Genomic DNA, 7,509 nt, shown 5'->3' on the forward strand with positions numbered 1-7,509 from the left:
ATAGATTCAAAAGTCTTTTTGTTAGATGTTTTTCTTGTTAGATATTTTTTAATCTATTAGGGAAAAATTGCTAGTCTAATATTTACAATTGAACACTATTAATACTATATTTTTTATAATATTATGAAAATTTAATTTCTGTAAATAAGTTATTTTTAAAAAATATTCATGCATCTTTTTTTATCTATCTGATCAATTCAACCCAAACCAATCCGTTGTTTTTCCGGTTTGGTTCGGCTTGGTATTTATTGTAAAAATTGGCAAATCCAATCTATTTAATTTTAATCGATTTGAGTATCGAATTCTCAAAACTAAACCAAACCGGTCCGCAAACACCCTTAATCCCAACCTTAATTAATTGGAAAAAAAGAAAAGAAAAATCTTAAAAACCCTAACAAAAATTAGTAAATGCAAACACAAGTCAATAATAAAACTTATAATTAAATACATTTGTTGTCTCATCATTTTCATCATCTCGACCTCAATTATTCAAAAAATAGAAGAAAAACGTCTTTAAAATCTTAACAAAAATTATTAAATGTAAAACACAAAGGAGTAATAAAATTTATAACTAAAGACATTTGTTTCTCCTATTGATCTTGACCTTCTAACCACAAGTCATCAAAAGTAACATTTCAAATATACTAAAGAATCACACTATATTTTGAATCAAACTCACTTACTAGAACAAAAAAAAAAAAACAAAACACACATAATTTCCTTTCAAACTCAAATTCAACCAAACAAATTTATAAAATTGAATTCATTCATCGCAAAATTCATTATATAGTGACATGTTTTGACAAGCCATGGCTAGAGTGCAGTATATTTTCGATTGTGAATTATAATGCATCACTAGTCAATAAGTATAATTTCCCAAATGTTACAACTAAATCAATATAGAGGGTTAAAGGGAAATAAAAACAAGTGCTACAAAATAACAGAGCAACAAAACTACAAGACTATTAAAATTCAACTAGTTTCTAATTGTTAGCTCTACTTTAAGATGGGGAACGTCATTAATAAATAATAGGTTGCCCTCTTTCATGAACCATATCCTTGGTGTAGAAAAAAATTCTTGCAACCGACTGCTGCCCTCAGGTCTAAGTATACCACACACTGTTGATGTGAAAGTTTGAATTCCACAACTTTAATGGGGCGGTACTTGTATGACCGCTCAATGAAGTAGCGACTAGTGAAAGCCAATTCTGCCGCTAGTATATGTCTCATGTATGGTGTCGTGGCCTTGAAATATAATGCATCAAATACTAGCTTAGAAATGACTTCATGTTTAAAGTCCTTGCAACTTTGAACCATCTTCAGCTTGCGGTAGGTCATGTATGGGAAGCGAGTGAAGGGGATAAGCTTTGCTCTTAGAATTTCTCTCCTCTCTTCCAGACTAGGGTACTGGGTTCGAGCCCACTTCAGCACGAATTCATACACTGCATCCTCAGATGCGACTTGCAGCTCATCGTTGGATAATAACGCCACAACCCCAGTAAGTGGAAATCCCATTAGCTCCTCATAATGTTTGACCAATAATAAAACTTATTAGCATTAAAAAAATTAGCAATGATTCAGTTGAAAATTATAAATATACAACCATGTTTTAAATATCATCTGTAGCATATATCATATAAATCATTTAAATTAAGCAGAATAAAGAAACATAATTTATGACGTCCTTGTAACGAGCAACAAGATATTGTCTTGCTACTGCAACCAATGGGCGAACAACATCATCCATCAGGACACTATAAGGAAGCTCTAGGTAGAGAAATGCAGACTCTGGTGTCATGGATATGTTAAACAATACCCGAATGCATTATCTCTTGCAAGACGACACACTGAACTTGTCTGCCACCATCAAGACATCCAAAAAGTTAGGCGGTGATGTCACGTTCAGAGAACTGTTATACATAAATTTCAAAAGTTCCATGAATGGAGCTTCCTCTAAAACATGAAAATTAAACCAGCATTAGTAAGTAAACTATTGGAGAAAACAAATTTAATTAAGAAAATAATCTAAAAACTTTTTAAACATGTTTGTACCAGATGTAGTGATTATTATGGTGATGTGTGTCTGCTTGGACTCCCTCATTCCATTAGAAAAGAGTTTCAAAATAATACACATAACTAAGCTAACAATATTTACCAAAAATATTCAAATCTAACAAATAAAGAAGAGACATCTACCTTGTAGAAGAACATGTTCTTCGCGACCAAGATGAAGGAGCTGACATGCAGTGTCTTCACTTTAATGATTGTAGAATAGTCTATGTGAAGATTTGCACCCTCATCAACTATATTAATAATAAACTAACTCAAACCGATGAGAAGAGCTGAAAACTTAACATTTATTAAAAATAAATATTTAGCTTGCAAATTTTTTTAGCTTAATATTGTGTTGCCACGCAAGCAATTCAATCAATGTACGAACATGACTCACAATTATTGCTAGATTGTGCAATTTCATGGATTATCAATAAAATTATCAAACATCACAATTAGTGTAAAAAATTAAATATTCTATTAATCATTATTAAATTAACTGCAAGATGTTGCCTCCACGAGTTAAAATAAAAACTCATAAAACTGAGAAACTATAAGAGTTTATCCAAGAGAATTTCTTCACCCACCTCCTAACCTTCTTGCCCACCCCTGGTGAATTTACAACATTACCCCTTGTTTCGGAAGTTCATTTCTGAAACGGTCTTTTTTTTTGAAAAAAAGGTGTTTTCGGAAATGAACTTCCAAAAACGTGTTTTTTTTAATATAAAATATTGATTTCGGAGATGCATCTCCGAAATAAAGTTACATTTTCAGAAAATGTGGCGTTTCGGAAGTTCATCTCCAAACTCACCCCCCATGATGGAATTCGGAAATGAACCTCCGAATTTATGTCTGGACAGAAGAAAAATGAAAAACAACAACGATTCGCTTTATTTAATCGGGTGAAGATTACAACGATAATATTACTGAAAATTAAAGTTACATATTGTTGAACACGGGTAGGTGGGGATGAGTCAACATTTTGATAATGTCGTCCGCCGATCTTTGAAGTTTGGCGTCCAACTCGATTGGGCCTTTCGAAGAAAATCGGTCGAACGTTGTCCACATAACCGCTAAATCTTCGTCGTTCTTGATCTCAAAAGGTGTGAACTTAATGCCTCCCTCGTCGTTAAGCGATGGCGAGCGGTACTCGAGCTTGACAACCTTTCGATTCTCGGGATATCGCAAAAGCGTGTTGAGCGACGGTATCAATTCCGTAAACGGCGTGTCGCACGAGAAGCGAAATTGGAACGGCATCGGGTAGCCGGTTTCAAAGTAGACGAATGCTAGGTGGGGGTAGGTTTGTGTCATTTGTGTTTTGTGGTGTGAAGAGGACGAAGAAGAGTGTGTAGTATTTATAGACTTATTGGAGCATTGATGGCCCAATAAACCTTATCCTGCCTCAGGGGACATTTCGGAAATAAACTTCCGAAAATAGGCTCCAGACATGTATATTTCGGAAGTTCATTTCCGAATTATGCAGAAACAAACTTAAATTTTACATTTTGTTGATTGCTTAGTGTGTTGTATAAATTGAACAAATGAAATTGACATTAAACATAAATTAGACAACGATGACATAAAACATAGTTATATTATATATGTATTGAATCGGTCCGATTTTACATGATAAACAACAATACATACAAAAAATGATCGTTACAAACAAAAAACGATCCGGAACGAACTAAAATTCACCGAACCAATCGGTGGATCCTAAGTCCAAAATAGGCACGTTCTTCGACCGCTCTCTATTTTGCTCGCGCTCTTTGCTCATCATTTCTTCAAACTCCGCCATTCTCGAAACGAACGGATCCGGCCAAGTCTCCGCCTCATTTGAACGATGTGCCGTCCATTGACAAGAAGTAGCCGGTATAGGACAACCCGGTTTCAAAAACACTTGAACGAAGTGCCGCGATCGTAGATACCCGATGCATATGATGCGGCCCGACGCGTCCAACGGCGGCCGACTATGAAGTGGAAAGAAAGTCTCACTTAGTCCAAACCTCGTCAAATCGACGCACACCATATCATATGCACTTGCTATTAGATGACCCATCTCGGGGAATGACATCCACTTCGAAACCGGAGCGATACCGGTAAGTGATGGAACAAGTGCATCATGAATTTTTGCAAACTTTTCTTGATTTTCATATAGTCGGCCGTAGATGTCCCGATACGAAGTCAACTCCGCAATGAGTTCTCGTCGGACTAAAGTGTGATTATTTTCCCCTTTACCGAGCAAACCCGCAACGGCCCGATATCCACAATTGTCGTCGCCTCCAACATCAACGATGTTATCGATATATTTGTGCATAAAAAGTGGCATCTCATCAATGTAGACAATCGGTGATTTTTTGATCGGCGGTGTGCGAGGTGGCTTCGAAATACGGGCTCCTTTGTTACCACTACACGTGGACTTCGGTGTCTCATGAATTTCCGAAAACGATGCATCAACATGTTCAAAGTAGGAAGGAGATCGTTTTGTTGACGTGTCATCTTGTGTAATTTTGGACTTTTTTCGGTGCACCTTTCGTTTTAACCGGTTGAGATGGCGGTTTCAAATCAGTGGTCTCCGGAAACGCGATCTTTCGCAATTGTTCTTTTATGTGCATTTTTGTTGTGTCGTCCGCTTTAGCAAACTTCTCCATTATCACTTCCAACTCGTCGGAGATGGTGATTTTGGAGTCATTTTCTTTTGGCGGGTCAAAATCATCAAAACAAAGTTTCTTCCAATGGTCGGCTACCTCATCCATGCGTATGGGTGAACTTAACTTTTTCTTTTTTGCAAGTATACAAGCACACGGAAGGCCGTATGTAGTTCTAATGGTGCACCCACATAATGAACTATCCGTCCCCGTGGTCTCCGATCGCTTAGCTTCATGAAACAAAAAATTCAAACCCGTTCGAGATATGTTGTAAATCAATTGGGAGAATAGAATTTGGCCCTTATACCGGTGTTCCATAACCGTCTTGCTCCGACCGAACGATGTTTGAATTTCATTGTGTTGATTTTCAAGCATTTGGTTCACGGTGTCCCATCCCCGACACAAATCTCCCTTGCTATCACCCAACCACCTCTTGAAGACCGCATGTGCGGATTCAACACGGTTAGTCGTGGTGCAACCAAGATGTCTAACCCGATTTGTCCAAGCGCACACGATTTTTTCTCTAACTTTGTCAAGAATGGTGGATTCGACGTAATGACAAAAAGTCTTAATGGAACCACACAAAGACCTAAAGTGTACCAATTTCTCGGTATACACCTCTTCGGAGTATGCATCCAAAATTTCCCTCCATGCCGCCATTATCCTATCAACCACAACACCGGCTTTGACAACTTTATCATTTTCATCCGGCCTATCTTTTGTCCCAACCGTGGGTTTCAACTTGCTTCTCACGTTGCAAGTTATGTGATACCGGCAAAGTTAAGCGGTAGATGTCGGGAAGACGGTATCGACCGCATTCATCAAAGCATTGTCTCGATCGGTGACAATGACGTTTGGCATAACCTCTTGATCAACTAACAAAGATTTGCAAATTCCCGAGGCCCACGTAAAGTTTTCTTCTTTTTCACACTCCAAAAAAGCAAACCCCACCGAATAAGTCTTGTCCGTCGAGGTCACACCGACGATCTCTAGAAGAGGAAGCCTATACTTGTTTGTCTTGTACGTCGAATCCATGACTAGAACGGTTGGAAATGTGTTGAACAATTTGATACTTTCGGGATGAGTCCAAAAAATATCACGCACGGTAACTTTGTCCTCGGAGGTTCGGAAGCTTGAAACATAATTGTTATCGCCTAGAAGTTTCAAAAGTTGTTGCATTTCCGACCGAGGGCCCATATTTAAAACCTTGAGATTGTGCCGTTCATTGTAAACTTGCTTGATATTTGAAACGCTATCCGGCTTCTTACGCTTCAAATCGGCAAGTATGATGCGAGGCGCCACTTTGACTATCGTTAGGTCCGATATCACTTTCCTCTCTTCGCGGGACAAACGACACGCCATTGGATGTCCGTGTAACTTGACATCCAAGGCATGATTATGAATTCCACAAATTACGGTTAACCGCCACAAATCATCAACCCTCCGAGTGGCACGCAACTTAAACGGACAACCGCACTTTCTCGATCCCGTGTCCTCGTGTTTTAGCACACGGTTTGATTGTACATAACTACCACCCCGTTCGCAATTCAAAACAACGAAAGCTTTCCGCCTACTATTTCCGTTGTCCGACCTTAAAATAACAATTCCAAATCCATGTTTGTTAGCTTCCTTCTGAACCCAATCAATCAATTGTTCGCGACTACCGAAGCTCCGATCATTTGTAAATTCTTGCCGAACATCAACCGCATTGATCATAGGATTAACGTCGATAACCGGATCGTTATTAATGCTAACAATTACGGGAACTACTGCGTCATCGGCTTGCACAATGTTGTCCGGATGCACCATACATAACAAATGAATAAATTAGCAAAATTGGCCAAAACTGTTTTTTTAACTGCCAGGGCATATTTCGGAAGTTCATTTCCGAAATTTATTAGGTGATATATTTCGGAAATGAACTTCTAAACCATATCAGTTTTCAGCATAAATTTGTTGAATCAATGTAGTGAAATAGGGGATGAAATGAGAGATGTTTACCTGAAATTGTAGCTTTCTATGCTCCCTTTAACGTGATCAATGGTTTGAAACTTGATTTTAGGGCAAAAAATTGATGGAGATTGATTGGGTTTTAGAGAGGGTTTTGAGAAGTTTTGGAGAAAAATGATGAAATAGTGAAGGAGGGAAATTTGTATATGCATCAACAGTTTCGGAAATGAACTTCCGAAAATATGCACGGATTTTGATTTTTTTTTTAGTTCGGAAATGCATCTCCGAAAACATCAAAAATTTGGTGTTTTCGGAGATTCATTTCCGAAGTAAAAAAAAATAAAAAAAAATATAACTTCGGAGATTCATCTCCGAAGCAGGGGTAGATTTGGTTTTTCGCTGGGGGTGACCTCCATAGGGAGGTGGGTAAAGAAATTTTCTTATCCAATTACCATCCATTGAGACTTCAACCATTGCATCCACCTCTGCATCCTCCTGAAGCTTACGCACCACACTGTCATCTACATCAGGTTTGTCTGGTAACATATCTACTACCAATAACACGAGAGAACATATGTTACTAAGATGGAAAAAATGTAGTAAGATGGAAAAAAAATGTAGAAAAATATATAACTTATGTACCAAATCATGTTTTATCATTGCTCTGGCTGCTATCATAATGATGCAAAACAAATCATATTTATCTAGAATCACAAGGATCCAATATTGAAATATATTTAAACATAACTCTAGTAAAAAGAGTACTGAAAAAAAAACAGATATTGTTGATGACTAGTCAATTGAGATACTTCTAAAATTGAGAAATAGTCAATATTCTCCCTCTGTTTCAAAATAAGTG

At 37.6% G+C, this 7,509-nt stretch overlaps 1 pseudogene; it reads right to left on the minus strand.

Annotated features, from left to right (window-relative positions):
• Positions 1–1,044: 1,044 nt before the first annotated feature.
• On the minus strand, positions 1,045–7,196 carry LOC131615141 (BTB/POZ domain-containing protein At2g46260-like; annotated as a pseudogene).
• Positions 7,197–7,509: the final 313 nt, after the last annotated feature.

This window comes from Vicia villosa, linkage group LG6 (assembly GCF_029867415.1).
Source record: "Vicia villosa cultivar HV-30 ecotype Madison, WI linkage group LG6, Vvil1.0, whole genome shotgun sequence".
In the NCBI taxonomy this organism is placed as follows: Eukaryota; Viridiplantae; Streptophyta; class Magnoliopsida; order Fabales; family Fabaceae; genus Vicia; species Vicia villosa.